This window comes from Lepisosteus oculatus, chromosome 24 (assembly GCF_040954835.1).
Source record: "Lepisosteus oculatus isolate fLepOcu1 chromosome 24, fLepOcu1.hap2, whole genome shotgun sequence".
In the NCBI taxonomy this organism is placed as follows: Eukaryota; Metazoa; Chordata; class Actinopteri; order Semionotiformes; family Lepisosteidae; genus Lepisosteus; species Lepisosteus oculatus.
In genome coordinates, this window is record NC_090719.1 from 13,384,634 (window position 1) to 13,404,316 (window position 19,683).

Genomic DNA, 19,683 nt, shown 5'->3' on the forward strand with positions numbered 1-19,683 from the left:
TTTTTGCTTCTCACCTGCTTTGGAATTTGGTCGACAGGCCGGTGAAGATCTGTTGTGGAATTGTTGATTTGTTGTGGGATTAACGTGGGATTAACGTGATTATGTTACGGAGAGCTGTGGCCGAGCACAGGAGTGATTACCCCAAGTGGGTAGGAGTTTAGCGTTTAATCTGTAAATGTGCTGTTTTCTCTTCCTCCAAACTCTTAAACATCACAGATCTTGTGATTCTGGGGTTGAGAAAGGCTGCCCAGGAAACAGATTCTTAATAGGATGATTCATATTTGTTATTGTTTTTGGTACACCCAACTGGCCTTGATGTAGTGTGTGCTACGTAAAGGCTGCTTTCAGAACCCCATTTCCCTCAAGTGGAATGAGAGTCATTAGCTTTGACAATCACCCAGCTGGTATGCAGTAGTAAACAGCTGAGACAAGTCTCTAATAGTTGTCGATCCTTTTAAGGGAAAGGGTAATGTGAGTGGGTGAGAGCTTGTTCATAGTTAGAACGGGTTTTTAAATTTCCTCTGCAAGTCTATTAAAATTGGCCCAGTCTTCAAGATTGAGCTAATCTTTTTTTATCACCGAGAAAATACATTTTAGTAAGGATTTAAATTCACTTTTATTGTGAGGGGGTTGTTGTAAACAATTTCCGTGGTAACCCTTTCTGTATTTTGCTATTGAAAACAAGCCCCCATGATGAAATTGGAAATAATAAACTATGTTTTCAAGCTATATCATTACCAAGAAGGAAATAGGAAGCTTTAACTTTTTTCATTTCATTCAGTACAGTTCAAGGTATAACTAAATGTATCAAAAGTAATAAGCAAAGGGTTAAATGCATAAGTTTCTCACTAGAGATGATTTTGCTAGATCAGGTTTCTGCTGTTTAAATCGTTTGGATATTTTAGCAAAAGCCCAACGAATGTAATCTCCCATAGCCATTGAACTATTTCCAGCTGTGTAAAGACAGCTTCGATTCTTCGAAAGAAGCTGTGTTGATAATGAAGTCAGGAATCTGCTCAAGAAAAAAGTACTGTCGTTTATGGGGAATGTTGTTTCTTTAGCAGCTGTAAAACCGACTCTAAAGGCTGGAAACGTATGAATGCCATCCTGAATATCAAGCGTATCAGGTTCAGCTTTGTTGAGCGATTTCTGCATTGCTTTGATAGGTTGTACAGCGCTGGTGAAAAATTCTGCAAGCTGTAGCTTGGCACAGGGGTCTCTCTTTCCATGACAAAAATGTTAATGAAAACAGGTGCTGTGAGAGCGCTTAGGCTGAGCAAAATATCCAAAAAAAAACAGCAGTTGAGACTGAACGAGGATGGAAAGTGCGTATTATAAAGAGCTTGACCCGTACACTTTGCTTCTAAACTGAAGTTTGTCTTTCCTATTTAACTTTCAAATGAGACCCTTTTTATGAAGTGTCTCACGTTAACTGCCAGACACTTGAGGTATACCGCACAATCTTATAACTTCTAGGCCTATATAATTTTATTCATTTAAGTCTCCACAATCCAACTACAAGAGTGTCTAAATCCAGTATTTTATTGAGCCAGTTGGATGTAAACGTACTCTTCTCAGCTCTCGATTTAAAGTAGGAAAGATTCATCCTTTTTGACTGTGTTGTGATAGGATGCTGCTCAGAAAAGAAATAATAGTTCTACTGTTTACACTTGGAATTGGACGATGGAGAGAACAGTTATGGAGCTGTGTAGACCATTTTCGTGACAGGGCCATGATGTCTTCACCTCAAAGATATAGTTGGGACTTCCTAGTAGGAGTTTATCACAATGTGGTAAATTACTACTATTCAGAGACTATACAGCTTTGGCTGTACTTAGTTATGAAGTATAGGAATTAAAATCATAGGAATATTACAAAAGTGAATTTACAATGAAGAGGGAACTTTAGGATGGCCAAATAGGGCCAGAGAGAAACCTCGAATGCTAGAGTAACTACTCAGTGCCATCAGATTTTGAATGACACTGTAGTCAGAACTTTAGTTTTAACGTCTCATCTGAAGAGCATTACCACCTGCCTTGCGTAGCCCCCAATCTGAGATCTGAAGTGATCGGGTTAGATGGTGACAGTGCTGTTGTATGTCATGGCAATACTGAATGTGGCTTTTCCTTGAAACAAAGCTTTTTAACCTCATTTGTTCATGTGCTCTAAATATAATTGAAATGTGGAGTCTGGTTCATTTTTATCCTATCTAATTAAGGAGTAAGATTGAGATAAATATAACCCTGTTATCCTGCCTTTTGCCTGTTGCTGGCTGGGATAGGCTCCAGCTCCCCCATGACCCTGTATTGGATAAAACCGTTAGAAAATGGGCAGATGGATAATCCTTTTCATTCTGACCTGTTTTTGTGTTTGGATTATTCATCACAGTCTTGATGTTGTGTGTTTTTTTTGTTAGAAATTTTGTCCAGTCACACTTTAGGAATCAAGCCCAGAATGTGATTCTGAGTGTTTATTTTCTTGTGCCTCAAGTACAAATCTGCATGTGATATGAATTCCAAGAGAGAATGGGTTACAAGCAGTTCAAAGCAGACTAGGCCTTCTGCGTTTTTTTTCTTGTAATTACGTTTTTAATTACAACATCAATTTACATTTTTTGCGACTTCCATCATCTACCAATAGTTTGGGGATTTTAACAGTCACACAAAGCAGAAAGAGCATAGCCGAGCAGTTTAAATTAGTTGAAACCTCTTATAACAAACCTATTATGTAAAATGCATCTATAAAATCCAGCGTGAAATGCTGAAACTCCTGGCTGTGCCTTTTGGGCTTGGATTGGCACCTTGAAAACATGCCACAAGTATAGGCCAACTGTATAACACAATTAAACTCAGTTAAATAAATGTAGAGTAGCGCACATACGAATCCAAAACTACGGTATTGCAAGTCTTAAGTTATCAAACCTTCTGTCAGAAAATGTCCTTGTTATTTTTGGATACTGTTGAAGATCCTCATGGAAGCACAGTTGTTTGACTGGTCCAATATGGCTTTATTCACTTCATCCCGGCGGTGAAAAACGTAGCTGCTGTTTGGGAACGTCTTCCCCTTTCTTCGGAGTGCAGTGCTCCGTGTTTTGTGGCCTGTGGATGATGTTTCCTGAAAAGAGCTTGGGGTTGTTGAACCGCAGTTTGCATTCATTGATCAGTGAGTTGTTTCCATGTAAAACCCACCGACAGCAATGAATGTTTATTGCAGCCATTACTGTTTACTTACTCGGAAAACAATAGAGATCCGCTTGTCAGGACTCCATGGGACTTTGAAGTTCATTGCTGTGTTAATGTCTCTACTTCGTCGGTTCCAGAGAAGCCCATAAACCGCGGAGGTAGTCCTGTGAAATGTTGCCATTTCCTGGGTAATGACTTTCATTTTCACTCACTGTTTTCTCATCAGTTTTTCCTTCTTTTACAAATTTTAAATAATGTGCAGTTCTAGTATACCTATTTTTCACACTTTATAATGCATGCATTTTGCATCTAATTATTCAGTCGTTACGCCATACACCGTCACATGAGATTTTAAAACAGGTCTACATTTGAATTTATGTATGCCCAGTGGTCATTTGAAAAAACACATCTTTAGGTCCTTGTTGATCCGCCGTTCTAGGAAGCGTATTCTAGGAAGCATGTCGGCATTATGTCCTGAAAAAAGCAAGCTGGGGACCTATAGATAGAACAGTGTTTCCAATCTGGGAGCCGACTTTATCTGGGATTGACTCGTCATCTTTTGCTAGACCAGTTCTGTATGAGACGATTCATAGTGCAGGGCCCCACTGGGGTTAAACAGATACAGCCCAGTTCTCATGTGCCTGACAACATCTACGGAGTGGGATGGTTGTGTGAAATGGAGCGGAGCCACTCGTCCTCTACAGAAACCTGGTATATACTTTTGCAGTAAGAATCTGACGTTCTGAACTGTTGAGATAATTACACAGCTTAAGCAACACAACCTATAATATAGCCTGTCTAGATCACATTTATCTCAGACTAGGTCATTTCCAGACTATGGTGCTGACTTGCGTGGTGATGAGAGCAGTACGCCTCAGGGTACAGTCAACGGTCGATGGTTTCTGTTAGAAGCTCAAACTCACCGACAGCGTTGAATGTTCACCGAAGGCACCTGGAAAACACTACCTTGATGTCTGCTTTGCTGTCTTGGCTGCAAGAACTGAGGTAGCTAGTATCAGCATATTCTTTCAAAGGACTGAAACACTGACCTGTACTCAACTCTGTTGGATAAATCACATTTCAAGTTGGCTGACATCTTATGTCTCTGAGGGCTTTTTCTTCACTTCATAAGTGTTGCAGAACAGAGCTACTGTACTTGACTGTTTCTTTTGTGCTTCCCATTCATAATGCATTTGAGATATTGTACAGAAGTATGATTCGCCGAGCTCTTCATTTCCTAACGTGTCTCACCTTTCAGGACTGAAATCAGGCATCCTTCTTTGAGTCCCTCTGTTAATAGCTCACACCAGCATTGTGTCTTTCAGAAGTGAGCTGTAGAAGGAAAAAAAGAGTCATTATAATCCCAATTATGTATCTAAACATGCTTCTTCTGCATTAGTTGAACTATTTCCTGGGTTTGCCTTTTATTTTCAGTACTTTCCAGACAATAAGCAGGTTCTATGCTTTATAGTTATATTGAATTCATTAGATAATACAGAGTAGGGTATGAATTGTACACATTTTTCTTTCAAATTCTATCCATAATCTCATTTTCTATTGTATGAAAATGTTTGACATTCAAATCACGCAAGCAGCTAATCTCTGGTTAGAGTAACAGTACAGCTGACGGCATGCAAAATGTTTCTCTTATGTGTTCGGCTTCTACTGTAAATATGCAACAGTGTAGCGGAAAGGTAGGTTAGGGGTTCAAATCCAGGATGGGTCATGCCCTTAAGCAAATTACTTCTCTTGTATCCCTTCAGTGAAATAGCTAGCTGTATAAATGGTTGCAAATGTAAGTCAGTTCAGATAAAAGCATCAATCAAACATATGTAAATGATAAAGTCACAGACAAATTCTAGTAATCTGTTCTGTACAGAGAATGGTTTAAATGAATGGTTTAAATATACAGTACAGGGGATCTCACCAAACTTCAGGTACTGTTGCATGGCAAACTGCTGTTTCATTATTTGAATGCTCATGAAGATATTTGAATAGTCAAACAGATTGCAATCCACCACTTATATCACTAGTGAATAGATTCTGTAAGTTCTCCTTGGAACAAACTATAAAGAGTGATAATCTTTGAATACAGAAAGTCATACGGAGGAAGGAAAAGTGGTCTAAGTAAGTACCTCCTTGGGCACTGGTAGTGCAGGTTTGTATTGAGAAAAGATTAATGAAGATATTTAGTGTTTTTTGGCATTCTGTGTTTCTGCCTCAGATATATTAGTACTTAAATAAGACATTTAAAAGGGGCTTGAGATGTATCATTATTCTGTATTTATACAATTATTTCCATGAGTGCAATAAACTTGTTTCTCTGTAACTTCCTGAATCCCTGAGTATCCAGAACAATATACATTTCCTAAAACATTGTATACTACACGTTCTATACACTTTCCGTGTGAGCAGTAAACTGTGATAAAGTCTATAGATAGGCTAAATGCTAAAATGTTTTCAGTGTTGGAACAGTTCAACATGGTTGTTAAATGAAATTAAAATAACATGTTACAGGTTCTCAATAGTTACTGTATTATATTCACTTAACCTCTTTTGGTTTCGGTAAGGAAAAGCTGTTAGGTGCTGGCTGTGCTCCAGACAAGAGGCAGGTGTGTTTAGGTAGTGATAAGAGGTGTCTGTTTTTGTGCTGAGAGAGCTGAAGAGATCATGTTTGAGTAAATGTTTAAAAAAGCTACAGAGCATTGGCGAAACCAGGGCATTTCCCTGGATTTTTGTGACCTTGATGGAGTACATCTGAAATCTCCCTAGCTAGAAAATACTGGAGCCCCGTAGTTGTGAATTATTGAGCAGATTTTGCATCAGCTGTGTTGACAGTGTGGAGAAGACTCACACTGGGAATTCTATTTATGAAGACAGTTTGCATTCAGGCATATGAGACTATATATAGTAAGTGTTCTGTCAACAGATCTCAGTTTTTAATGCACAAACCATACCAGTTCCAGTAAAGTAACTGGAATGCACAGAGGTTTGCTTGTAGTCTTTTTCGGTTGCTTGGCTTGTATTTTGTTTTACATAATTTATTTTTATATATTGTAACAAAGCCACATTGAACCATGTGAATCAAACTGCTTGCTCAGTTTTAAGTATTTCCATAAGGTGCATGAAAGGCTAATGTACATCAATGCATTAAAAGTTAAAGAACAGCAGTACAGTTTTTATTCATCTTTTTTAAATTGTTTAAACATACGGTTTAGTAACATATCTCCATATGTTCACTATCACTATCTCCATGGTGAACAGAAATTTCATTGATTTATATGAATACATGGTTACCGGAATATATTAACAAGTCAAACTGCAATGCTGTTGAGTCTTGGCTGCTTTACTGTGGATATAAATTGCACAGATAATCAATGGAAGTGATCCTATGGCTACAGCTTTCACAACGCAAGGCAATCAATCCACAACACACAAACCTACCAACCATCAGAACCATTTTTCTCCTACTGAGGCTTTCCTTAATGTACTCCACTACTCCTTATAAAGAAATGCTCTAAATGCCTTCTATCATGTTCAATTACCCGCATTTGTAGACATGCACTGAGATAGCAAACATCATTTGAAAGGATGAAGCCATTTACCATCATGTCTTATTTTGATTAGAAGCTGCTCATCATTACAATTCTATGAGAAAATGTGACACTACTGCGAGGTGATTAATGCAAAATCAGGTGCATTGTACATTTTTAAATGTGAATGGCAGTGGTTCATAGATGCTCAAAGTGTGCTTCATTTTAAATTCTTCTTCCTACATTTTACAGATGCCAGACTTGGAATCTATAGTTTTGATCTTTATAATCCAGATGAGAAGAGGAATATATTTGCTTTTGGTCTTGAAATTGTATTTTGCTCTACCTCATAAGAAATTGTTCATGAAATATAATCCTTTTAGCTTTGATGAACATGATGCTAACATGTAAATACAGTATCATTATGTATGTAGATAAAACTTCTGTTTATAAAAAGAAATACCGGATCTTCAGAGTATGTACTGTTCCATTTTTGTGTGGATCAAGTTTTCCGAAACGCTGATTCCCCAGCTTAAAAAACCAAGATAAGCACTGACACCCTGGAAAAGAATCTGGTTCTTAATAGTGTCCTGCCATTTCTATTTTACAGGTAAAATTTGCAAAGCATGAACGTGTTTTTCTTTTCACAAATGAATACTGTGGTCTTGGAGTTCTCTTGAGGTCGTGTAAATAAAGTAGGCCTCTTAAGTCTCAAAAAGCTTCAGAATGTCGGAATTCTATAATGAAAATTACAGCTGATCAAAGACTGATCCCTAAAGTGTGTGTTTGTATCTTTATTTTCCCAAAGAAATACCGATAATTGTTTCCATGATCCTCCAGTGAAGATACTTAACAGGGCAGTCTCTAAATGAAATGACATTCTCTGGCTTCGGCCTACCATTTCTGTCTGGCTCTGAGTCAGCCTCTTTTGGCTTCCTGCCCAGCCTTAACAAGATTTTCATTCTTGATTTTTTTTTTCCTTTTCTTGAAACTGCCACTTCCTTCTCTCACATTTCTGAGGGATAAAAAAAGGGGCTAATTTCATGTGTTGCCGGTGTGGTTTAGGGAAGGCAGCGAAGCCTGTTAACACTTTCAAGGAGCCCGGCATCTTACAAGAAGAAAGTACCAATCATAGTGGCATGTTTTAAAATAGAAGACATGGTGCAGTTAACCAGACCATGTACTGAAACCCACTGCTTTGGATCTGTCTGTAAAATAAGCATTCAGTGTCATCACTGGATAGTGTATACCGCTTGTACTATTACAGTTGTCAACAGCAAGATAAAGAGCTGCTATATGACAGTGGTTAAAAAGATGGTAAACTTAATATAGAGAGAAACAACAGAGGCTGATCATTTTCTAGTCAATTTGAAGTATGCTCCAGCAGGAAAGTCAGTTACTTTGGACTGTTCTTTCATAATGTGGCCACCGCGGATGCCGAAAACTGGCAGATCAACTGCCCTGCTGCCATTTTGGACGCGAGAGAAACCATAAACCAAATTTAATTTACAAAAACAAATTTGAAAAAGGGTCTTGAATATTATTTTTTTGTCACGGTCTGCCTGGCAAAGAACAAACTAAGCCAGAAATTGACCATCACCAACATGGACCACAAGAAAGGTACAGAAGCAGAGGTCTCTGTTCTTGTCCTACTAAAAGTGCTATTTTTAAAAAAAACCTTTTGAAGATCTGTTTTTAAATAATAAGGCAGGGACAGAAATTTGGATTTGAGAAAACGTTTTCTTTTTCAGGAGGCCGCTGTCCGTGGAACTCCCTACTGAGAGCACTCCCAGTACGTGTAATGGCTGGTAATTCGATGAAAAGAGTACGCCACATTCTCGCGCTATGAAATGTAACTCGAGACTTTAAAATAGGCAGGATACCATCGTGCTCAAAATACTCGAGCAGAAATATGCCAACAGATGTTCCTGCTTGCAGGTCTTCTAGAAATCAAAGACCGTCAGACAGCCATAATGTGCAGAGACAGGCCAAAGTGGATAAGAGCAACCTCCTAAATCTCCATGGAAATGTAAGATGGCAGCGTGTCACCAGACACATAAAATATCAGTTGAGGAAGAAGAAAGATCAGCCTTTTTTTTACTTTACTTGAACATTTTGTTGCGTGTCATTTAGAGGCCTACAAACCAGAGCACATAAGCTCGCGTCCATTTTGTCTAGTTTCGCGTTGTTCTTGGTAATTATAGGCTTCACAACTTAATGGTGTGCCGAGGATAAATATACCCAAAATGTTAAGCTCCAGAAGTTTTCCAGCCGTTTTAAATGGAACTCCTTTGGAAGAGGTTCCAAAAAAAACGGAACGCGGGCAAAATGCCTGTAACTCATTTCACAACTACACTGCCGACAGAAACTGTGACAGTGTTTTTAGTCACACCAGAAACGCGACAAGTTGAAAAGAGAAATTGCGTTTGTTTGGTTTGCCTTGATAAAGGGGTAAAGTGAAATTGCCATTTACAGCACAGGACACCTTAAGAAACCAGAAAATCCCTCCCTGGAGTCCATGGGCTTCCAGCCAACTATGTGCAGGGTTCCCACAGAGCACACAGTTATGATGTGCGAATTTGTACGAGTATACAGAGATGCAGCCAAGGTTCAGGGTGTCTTATTACAACACCATCTGCCTGCCAAAGTTCACAGTTAAATCCAGTCCCGCTTACAGAGCTCTGTGAAGCGAGGTGCGTTCGGATTAGCCATTAAAGAGATGGTGACTGTTATACTACTGAGGGCAACTAAGGACTGGTGTGTGGAATGCACTAAAGAGAAATGTAATAACAGGGACTCCCTAATATAATAGCAGTTCATGGTAATTCTGTTTATTCCTGTATAAATATTATAGATGTAAACAAGCCTCAAAAGCAAAGGCTTTCTTGTTTCTTTTCTACATTAATACCGCAGATACATCTTGATCCAGAACTGTTAGTCCAAACCAAACGCATAAGAGCAGTTTGGGGTCTAATTCGTCATTGCATTGCAGAAATAAAACAAAGCTTTGCCTAATTTTGGAATACACGCCTAACTTTCTACATACTGAAAGAATAATATGAGTTAGGAGGAAGTAGAGGAAACACGTATGTCCACAGTTCATTTAATTCACACGATTCCACACTGGCAGGTGCTGCTTAATGGGTCACTTTTTTATTTCTGTTTTCAGGGGTTAATGACAATGATTCTGCTTTTGAGTCTGGCAGCAGGCTTTGCGATTGTGAATGTCTAAACTGATAATTACATCATGTACAGTCAGAACTCGCCTGAAACATTTGACTCTTATGATGGTTAAACAGGAGAGGCATGTAATCACATAGCTAGTTTTATACAACCAATGGCCGTTTTTCTTTATAGTATACACACAAATGTTAAAATTAAAGTGATACAGGTTTACAAGTGGTCGCAGTTGTATTTCGAGTATGCAGGATGTATTTCTGAAAAGGCTGAAGTGTAGTATTTCAGTACAGAACTACTGTGCTGAGACATTTAGATGGTACTGTAAATGAACTTCAATATACAGCATCCCTCCCTTTATTTTTGCTGCTACAGTGGTCATTGATATTCTTTATTATTTCTGTAATACTGTCGATCAAGTGAAAATTCAATCAGTTCATCGATCTGTAATTATTATAAAACACTGACATTTTAAATTCTCCTTTACTGACTTTTCTCGGAGGTCAGTGTTCCGAAAACATGTTGTAATGGAAATGAATCCCATGTGTTGCTGGAACAGAAAAAAACAAACAAACAGGATGAGAGCTGTAGTTGTCAACTTTCAGCTAAGATATTTTGATCTGTATCTTGTTTTTGTGGATGGTATTTTGACACATGACCCTTGTTTCTCAGGTGTTATATAAAACCAATACTAAAATGGATCTTATAAATATTTTAGATATAGGCAGAGCCTGCATTAATGGAGGAAATGTACTGTTCCAAAAAAAAGAAAAAGGCATGGCTCATGCTCTAAAGACTTAATGGTGTTCATAAAAAGGAGAGTTTAAAATGGGTGGCTTAACTTTAAACTTGAACGTCAAGATGAATTCATAAAAATGTTGGTCAGCCTTCTAGATAATTCGAAAGATTTGGGTGGTACATAAAGAAAACTCTATGTCTGATATTATGAGAATTAAATGTATTATTATGACTAGAAGCTCATTTGTTTAGGATGCTCTATGGCATTAGAGGCTAATTCGATAAGAAATGTCTCCTTTTTGCCATCATCTTGCTTGTAACATTCGCCCAATTTCCTTCAAGACCCTGATGGCTAAATAGTCAAAGATCTTATATTGCGTGACTTGTGTAGCCCTCCATTCCACTGGAAGCTCAAAATAAATATATTCACCCAAAGCTGAACCTGAATTAGGTCAAACGTATAATTTGGGCATGGCAGTTTAATTTAAAATGTTAATTTCACAATGTTTTTTCTGTGTTAATTTGCACATCAAAGGCAAGCTATTCTTTGTATTATCCACTTTCTTCGTAACAGTGCCGTGTTCAAATGTTCCTTTCATGTAAGAAAAAAAAACTCCTGTAGAATTATAACTAATTATGATATGTACACAGTAAAAAGTGTTTAGTTAAAAGCAGTCTGCACTGCCAGATTGTAAAATCTTTTCTCAGAATTGCTAATGAGAACAGCATCCGGCTGCTTGAAAATGAAGTGACACGTTAGTTCTAAACCGCTTACGATTCCAGTGAGTTTTTGTTTTGATTTGATATTTTAGGATTTACATTTGCCTTTTCGTTTGACTTTCTTGGGCCAGTTTTACTTTGGAAGAGCGATGCACTTACAGTCTTTCACTTGGGGAAAGAAAAAACCTCCCGTTCTCGAATTTGAAAAATTGAGCCATTTGGCCCTGTAAATTTACTTCGAAAACTCAGCGCAATTTGTGAATTTAAAATCAATTTAATTTAAAAAAAAACTTGAAATATTATAATAAATTATCCTTATTATTCAATCTTATTAATCAGATAGTACATATTACTTAGTTTTTGTTGCAGATAAGATGATAGATAATATACTGAATCGGTGATGCATTGGAGTCAGAGGCAAATGTTTAAAATGTGGTCGGACTTATAATATAGAAGGTGGCAGTTTCATTCCGCTGTCTTTTTTCCAGGATCAAGGCAAAAAATCCTGTTGAAAGATTATGATTTCCATTAAAAAAAAGTATTAAAATACAATTTTTAGCCTGCCAGGGCAAAAAGGCTGAGATTAAGACTTATTTTTGACTTCTGGTCTAAAAAACCTCAACCACGACTGTTAAATGTTTGATGATGCACCGTTTTCCCCTTTTTTTAAAAAAAATCAGCGATGAGGAGGGAATTAAATGGCATGACAAAGGGTTAAATAAAATGAGTTTTTTTTTTTCAAATCAAACAAAAGGTTACACCACCCTTGTTTGTGATTTGCTTAATCCATTCGCTTAATCTCTTCAGTAGACTCCATGCAGTCATTGCGTTTCATCGAGACGGATTATCTTTTTTTTGTCCTCCCTCTGTTCGTTGTGAGTGTGTGCGCTCATTACTTTTGATTATAATAATCTTAATAAATAAACCATACAGTAGCCAGTCATCACAGCCCTCCTGCTGCTGGAGACCGGTTGGTGGTGGGAGGGAGGGGCGAGTAAGGGGAATTAGCAGAAGATGGTGGTTGATGGAAATGTGTGGGGTAGAAATTGTGCAGAGACGCTTTGCGATAATTACATTTTTACATTTCTTTTTCTTATCTCCCCAAAACACGGAGGGCGCTTTGCTCTGCGAATAGCCTGAAGTGGGGTGGACCGTATCATACCCCCTCAGTCTCCCAACGCCTCCCCTTCCAAAGCCAGCGATGTGAATTCTTACGCTGGTCTCGCGTCTGGAGAGACGAGAGACGTCTCTGCCGAATTGGGAAGAGGAGTTGTCTTGTTGGGGGGAGAGTTGGGGGCTGGGTTGAAGGGGAGGGGGCTGGGGGGGTCTTTAGTCCCTACAGCTCCTCTCCTCTTCAGCTGTGAATTCAAGTGATGGTTACTGACCCAGACGTAGGTCTGCAGAAGATCTGGCTGGAGGGGAGTTAGCGGCGACATCACTGTCTGTAAAAGTCAAGGACGGCAGCGATGTCCAAAATACTATCCGTCAAAGCCCAACCACAGCGGAAGAAAGAAAATCTGCTACCTCCAGTAGTTCGTAATCTTTCCTATCCAGCCACTTAGGCTTTATGGGCTTCAGTTTTCTGAACAAAACATTGTTAACTTTCTCTTAATGGAGTTTTGGGAGTTTTTGTCACACCAGAAAGCTGGAAACAATGCTAGAACTATGAAGATTCAGTTTTAAATTACACACGATTACGTTTTGCATGAATTTTATAATAATGCAAATCTACATTGTCACCAAAAAATGAAGAAGCTATAGCAAATTGGCGTACTTATGAATTCATGTACATACCTGTATTTAACCCTTAAAGTTAATTCTCTGCTGCTCGCTGAATAGCTTAAATATTACTGATTTATATACATATAAACATAATCTAATGAATTTGTGCTCCTTTCTGAATTTTTAAGAACAGCTAAACCCTTTTGGATTAAAAGAGCTTCTAAGCTGGCAGGCTGAAGATTGCATTAGCAGTCTTGGCACTGGGTTTATTTTATTATTTTTAAACCTGTATTTCTGTGGCTGATTTAGTAGCATTTAGGATTATTTGATTGCTGTAGATTCAGGAAATCTACCCACATATAACCCCTTTGTTTGAGGGTTTGCCTCTTTGTGGGTCATTTAATGGAGGTGTACATGTCACTTCAGGCTCACAGTACCATGGAAGTTGCAAGTCCCTCGACTGAATATGTTAGTAGAATGTATGATTTATCATCTCCTAATCCACTCTGATTGGAGAGCTTCATTCCAGGCACTTATCTGTTGTTGAGGCTGTTGTTAATTCAATAGCTCATAATTAACTGCAGCGCTACATTTAAAAGCTAAACCTCTGAGTTGGGCGATGTGTGACTTTCAGGAGCTTATCAAATGATGGCTCTCCTTGCACATTTTAAATTCCTTTGCTAAGCAGTGACTTTAAACAAAATCTTTTCACCATTCTTGGCATGTGAAATACCCAGATTCCTGCTGTTTCTACTTAACATATTTAACCCCATAGCTTTGTAACACAACTTTTACAAACCCTACAAAAGGGTAGAATTGTAAGCCTTTCATTTCTGGAAATTGGTATGAAAAATATCACTTGCATCACAGTACATTGAATGCTCCAATGATTTGAATTCACTGTCATTTTGGTCACAATATTTACTGTTGGGCTTTTAGATGTTTTAATTTTAGCTGCTGAACACGCATGCACAAAACAAGTATATCAAGAACAAATCTAAATGACTTTAAGCCTTCATGATCAGCTTTTTGGAAATGTCTTAAGCAGCGGGGCAAATGAAATAAATCCCACCCTTAAATGGATACAGATTCAGAAAGTGCTTTCAGCTGAGACAGCACCAGATTTGTCAATGTAATAGCAAATGGCGAACGCATCACAAAAATGTAGGTCAAAGCAGCAGATGACCTGCTCAGGGTCCTAATATTTGATGTTACTGTCTAATCCACTCTAATGCGGAGAGAATAGCAACCAGACATGGCAACTAATTGACCCTGATATTCAGTGAACAGAAAAAAAAGCTTGTCAGATGGTTCTTTCAGTTTTGACATGGGAAGAGAACGATATACATAGTGATGCACAGCCACTCTTCGACCAGATCCCTGAAATGATTCCTACATTTTGTATATCACAAAAGGGTATTTTCATTTTGGTCAAAATTTGATTCTGGTGCATGGCCTGCTTAAATATTTTTTTGTAACAGATATTACTGTTCAATACGTTTAAAAAAGAAAACGCTGTCTATAGAAATGCAGGCCACTATTGTGCGAAAAACCATTGATGGTCATATTTTGAATTTCTCACAATTTGCCAATAATGCAAACTGATTATTTGAGAGGATCAGAGAAGAATGTGTAGAAGGACTACACTCTTATCACAAAGGACTTGACATTGTAGGAGACATTCCTGACTAGATGAAATCCTGCACTTGATCCTTGCTTTTATGAAAGAAAACATTGCTTCGTTTCGAGTCCTGGTACACACTATTTTATCCCTTGCTTCTGTCTCTGCGAACGGACAGATCTTTCTAGTTTCCGTCAAACTAAACGTAAAAAAAAACTATGATGACCAGAGAAGAACTCCTAGGAACCTCCAGCCAAGTCTTATATTATATAGGAGCCCATTTTAGCTAATTGCACTCTTGTCTGGTGCCCAGTCTCTTGCTAACTAATTATTGCGAGTCCCTGGAAGTTAATAATAATGTGGTCATCAGTCACTCGTTGCTGATCATCTTCACAGATAATGCGCAATGATCTGCTTGGTGCCTGGGGTTTTTTTTTTCCCCGATCGCTGTTGTTATTGTACGTACACAAGATGTGTACGTTCTTAATCATCAAATAGTTTCGCTCCAGACTGTACACATCAGAAGGAATGCTTTCATTTATCACCAGATGAGGTGTTCTTCCCAGGGCTTTTCTCTGGGCATGTGGAGGCAGCCTTGTGTGCGTTTTTGTGCCAATCCTCTTTTGCCCACATCTCTCCCTTTTGAACATTCTGTTACTCTTAATCACATCTTGGCATCTCATCGCTGAAAGACAGTCTGGAGCGTCTACGCTACACTGGTGGCTGACCGCAGATGGGGGGGAGGGAGGCTTTTACTAAACAAAAATACTTAAAGTCTTGATTACTACCTACGAAAACACCATCCCAGGTTTAATTATATGCAGAATCGTGATATTTTGTGGCGTATGCTAGACCGGGTTTTGAGCACTGTAAATGCCTAACGGAACGGCACTAAAAATGAATGGGCCCTCAAATTAACTGAAATATTAAAGGTTTTAATCCATACTTTGCTATAAGTGGTCTGTTCAACTGTAAACACTCCTCCTGTTCCCTTACAATGAAATGGCATTTAGTAAGCGCGCCCAACTGGCAGTTTATATGCAAATTCGATTTTTGCACTTGTAGTACGCCAGGAAGAAATTCATCCATTACCATTCCTTGTAGTGGTAATCGTGTGTATTATCGAGGCAATCTTGGTACCCCAAAAAGATAATGTAACGTCAGCAAAGCAGCACGAGAGCGTTAACTAAACTGATCAAGGTGTTTGTGGCCTCTTGCACCTGAACGCCAATTCAGCTGTTGCGGTGCAGCGGAAGAGGGGAGTCAGGTATTAACTGCTGTCTGCCATACCCTTGCCCGTCTCACTAGCTAACAAAAGGCTTATGGGGTTGTTCGAACTGCCTCCTTTTGTGTCAGGTACTCACCCTGCCGGAGCTGTAGTCCTGCAGCCCTGCTTCCGTTTTGTAAGCATGTGTATCAGTTTGCAGGGCCGTGATTGAGCATTAAGGTTTGGAGAGAGAGAACGAATTACCGGTTAGAGTTTGCTTAGCCAGGAGAGGCAGAGTTAGTGCTGAGGGCCGTGCTCCATCTACCAAAACGGGAAACCACGAAGAACAACTGTGTTTGTGGCCGACCACCGCAGTAACAAAGCCGGTGTTCTTGTTGCTCTGCTAGAGGACCTCAAAAGTGTTTCTTCTCAAAGGGGGTGGGGGGGGGGATTATTGCGTGTTATTCTGGAAAAGCGTCCGTCACTTTTTAATTCAAGCTTTCCAGGAGTTAATGGTGCCACCAGCGGAATTCAGAAGAAAGTTATGAAAATGTTTTCCGATTCTCAGTGCAATTTGAAGGTCACTGTTAAAAAAAATACCCTGAACATTCTTGAAAACAAGCCCCCGCCCTGTTGTGTTACAAAGCCATGAAGCTCTATGGATGCTTTCATTTTTCCGAACAATGCAAGGCATGGTGCTACAGGAACATGGAATGGGTAATCACCAAGATGAGATACCATTGATCTTTTCTCCCTGTTTTGAAGACTAGCACGCAATGAAAGCCACGCTAAACAAAAGCCAAGTTTGGTTCAGAGCTATGACTCGTGCTTTTTTTTTTTGTGTGTGTGTGTGTTTTCAAACCCAATGAGGGGATTAAACAAAAAAACGATTCTCAGAGGGCGGAAAACAGAGGCAGGCCGGAGAAGAGACAGGGAGAATCTCCCCATCACCACCCACCGCCCACCACAGGTTTGTAAAGCACCTGAGTTTCTAACAGCCGTGTCAGAGGAAGTACCACAAACGCGCCTCCCTAGACCGTTTGATAAACTCCCTCCCCTCATGGATTTTATGGCACTTGAATTAGTTCAAAAGCTAGTTTAGGAGCCTCGAGACATGACACAGAAACGCTCCTTGTTTTGTCAGCACGGATATCTGCAAGTGGTTCATCAATGGCAGTAATTTCCTGTCGACCGTGGACTCCAGCATCCCCCCACCCCCCCCTCGCCCACCCGCCACTGCCCCCACCCCGCCAACCAACTCCCTTCACCCTCCTCTTTTCTCTGTGCGGCATCCAGCTTTGTGTTGGGAGGCTTGTGACTGCGTGCTAACAAATCTCTTTTGTCCACTGGAGGGAAGAGTGGCTGAGTGGCGTGAATTGCTGTCTGGTTTCTATTCAAATCCAGGTACGGCCAGAGGCAGAAAGCCGATGGACTTTAAGACAAGCATGTGAACAAAGTCCGTGCTGGCTACTGTCTAGAGAAAGAGTCTACGGACCTCAGCCTGCAGGCTTTGGTTTGTGGAACCTTTGTCTACATCGACTTTGTCTCAATTTTGTTTCTCGTTGCATGTTCGCTTAGTAATTGGTGAACGTGTAAAAGCAAGAAAGTTCTCGTTAGTCTCTATTTTTGTATCGAAGCATGTGTTCCTTTGATATTCTTGCCTATATCTCCCGAGTTACAAGACCGGGTTCCTGTTGTGCCTCATGTGTGGATTTTTTTTTTTTAAAACACATGCCTCCCACAGTACAACCGACGCATCTCTTTTTAGCAAAGAGTAGCAAGACTTTACACATAAAGGCTTTTAAAAAAAAAAAAGAAGTCTGTCAGAAATGCAGGTCCATTTCCTCAGGAAGCGATAGGCACAAGGGCTAAGGGTCTTACCCCTGCACACACAAGTATTTTGTGAAGTTTATCAAAGTCACAGTTTTAGAGCCCCCCCAACAATCGGCTTGTGAGGAATCTGCTACATTAAATTTCTCTTCAACTTCGGCTCCCCGCGCACACCATTCCCCACCCTGAGCCGATTCAGGTACAGTCCTTTCATTTTTTTTGGGGGGGGGGGGTAAATCTCAGACTCAGACAGCCCTTATAAGCAACAACATGTGGATTAAGGGCTTTAGACAAAAGCAGGCGCGACTAAAAAACAGAGAGGCTGGAAGCATTTCCTGTCACTCAACACATTCCAGCCCCCCCCCACCCCCAAAAAAAGGGCAGGAAAAAATCTCCACTCCCTTTTTTTCATAATTCCAGCTCCCCCCCTCCGCCTTCTGCCACTTCGCTATTAGATATCGGCTTTTGTCGGTATGCATTCCTACACGGAGAACACAGCTGTAAGGAGAAAGAAAAAAGGGGAGGAAAAAAGTGCCCCAGCCTTTTGAGAAGCTAGTCACGAACTCGCACATAAGCACCTCTCCCATCCATTTTTTTTTTTCCCTGCACAGCAGCTGGCTGACCTGTCTTCTCCACTGATGGCCTAATGAGTGACCTAGGCTGTCTGGTTTTTGCTCGTGCTTTTGTCCATGTCTGGCTCAGTTCCTCCCTGTCTATGTGAGCCGTACCCAGTGCTTTCGGCAATGTCAGCCTTCACAGCCCCACCAGGAAAAGCTGTGGAGTACGTATTGGACTTTTATTGCTGTTCAGAATCTCAAACCTCTACCTCCTTAGATTTTGAAAAGTAACGATCGTAAAAGCCAGAGTTCAAGTCACACAAGTAAAAATAGCAGCACTCCACACTGTGGTGTGTAGCAATGACTAAGCAAAGCTTTCAATTCAGAAAAGGGCATGCCAGGGGTGGAAAAAACAAGAAATGCATTGAACAAAAGAATAAAGCCCATGCAGGATACACACAACAACATCTCCACACTCATTTGAAAAGGAATGGAATTGGTTCCAGACCAAAAAAAAAAACAGAATGAGAAGAAAGGGACAAATTAAAAACCCCAAAAAGGCAAATTGTTCTTACCTAACAGAGAGTGAGGAATTTAGTCCTGTGAAAGGCTTCTTTTTTTGCATTACGTCAGCCACTTTTTTGCGAGGGGTTATCTGTCAAACAAAAAAAGTTGCCGCTGCTTCTGGGAGGAAGGATAACTTCCCTCAAGTGCTCCAAAAAAGTTGCTGTCGAAATGAAAAGAATAGGAGCTCTCTCCTTCGCCTGTTTCCCTTTCTCCGCCTGGGTGCCTGACTGCTGGCACGTTCCCTGGCCTCTCCAATAGGAATTCAGCCATTCGTTCTGTTAGCAAATATCAGCAGCTCAAAAAAGCAGGCTAGACAAGGTATTGAACTGCTCCACATTTCCTTGCAGCCTTGTCTGCCTCACTTGAAATGAACTATATATGACCCAGATGATGGACAGGAGCAAATTTAGTCATGTGCAGAACAGGGACACCAGCTATTCGCTGAGCACTGGCAGTTAGGGGCTATGGCTCCTGATTGGCCCAGAGCAGGATCATTGAAACATGAATCCTTTACCATTCACAGGCTGCAGTGCAGGGAGATTGAGTGTTTGGGTGTCTGGATGCCAGCAATCAGAGTGAAATCCTTTAAAGTGATCATTTTCCCCCCTCGCCTTTGCAGTGAACCATTCTTCTAAGCAGCTAAAAACAAGGCATGCAGTCTGTGCGTAGCGAAAGTGGACGGGACATCTTGACTAGCATGATATGGCTGATTTACTGACCCATGCGCATTTATCCAGTGCTGCTTGACTGGGTTCGAGACTGGGTTTGAATAATAGGAACACGGCCATTAATTTGCTGCTGGGATTAATCCTTCGAGCAAAGGTGATCT

The 19,683-nt window shown here is 40.0% G+C and overlaps 1 protein-coding gene and 1 long non-coding RNA gene across 5 annotated transcripts in view; one reads left to right on the plus strand and one right to left on the minus strand.

The window, feature by feature from the left end:
* The window catches only part of nr6a1b (nuclear receptor subfamily 6, group A, member 1b), a 204,017-nt gene that overhangs the window by 65,899 nt on the left and 118,435 nt on the right, over positions 1-19,683 (plus strand). The window lies entirely within an intron of this gene.
* Positions 2,436-19,188, minus strand: LOC138224952 (uncharacterized). Its single transcript, XR_011183458.1, has 2 exons — positions 18,863-19,188; positions 2,436-4,514 (listed from the first exon to the last, which is right to left on the minus strand). It is a non-coding gene; the product is annotated as an uncharacterized lncRNA (long non-coding RNA).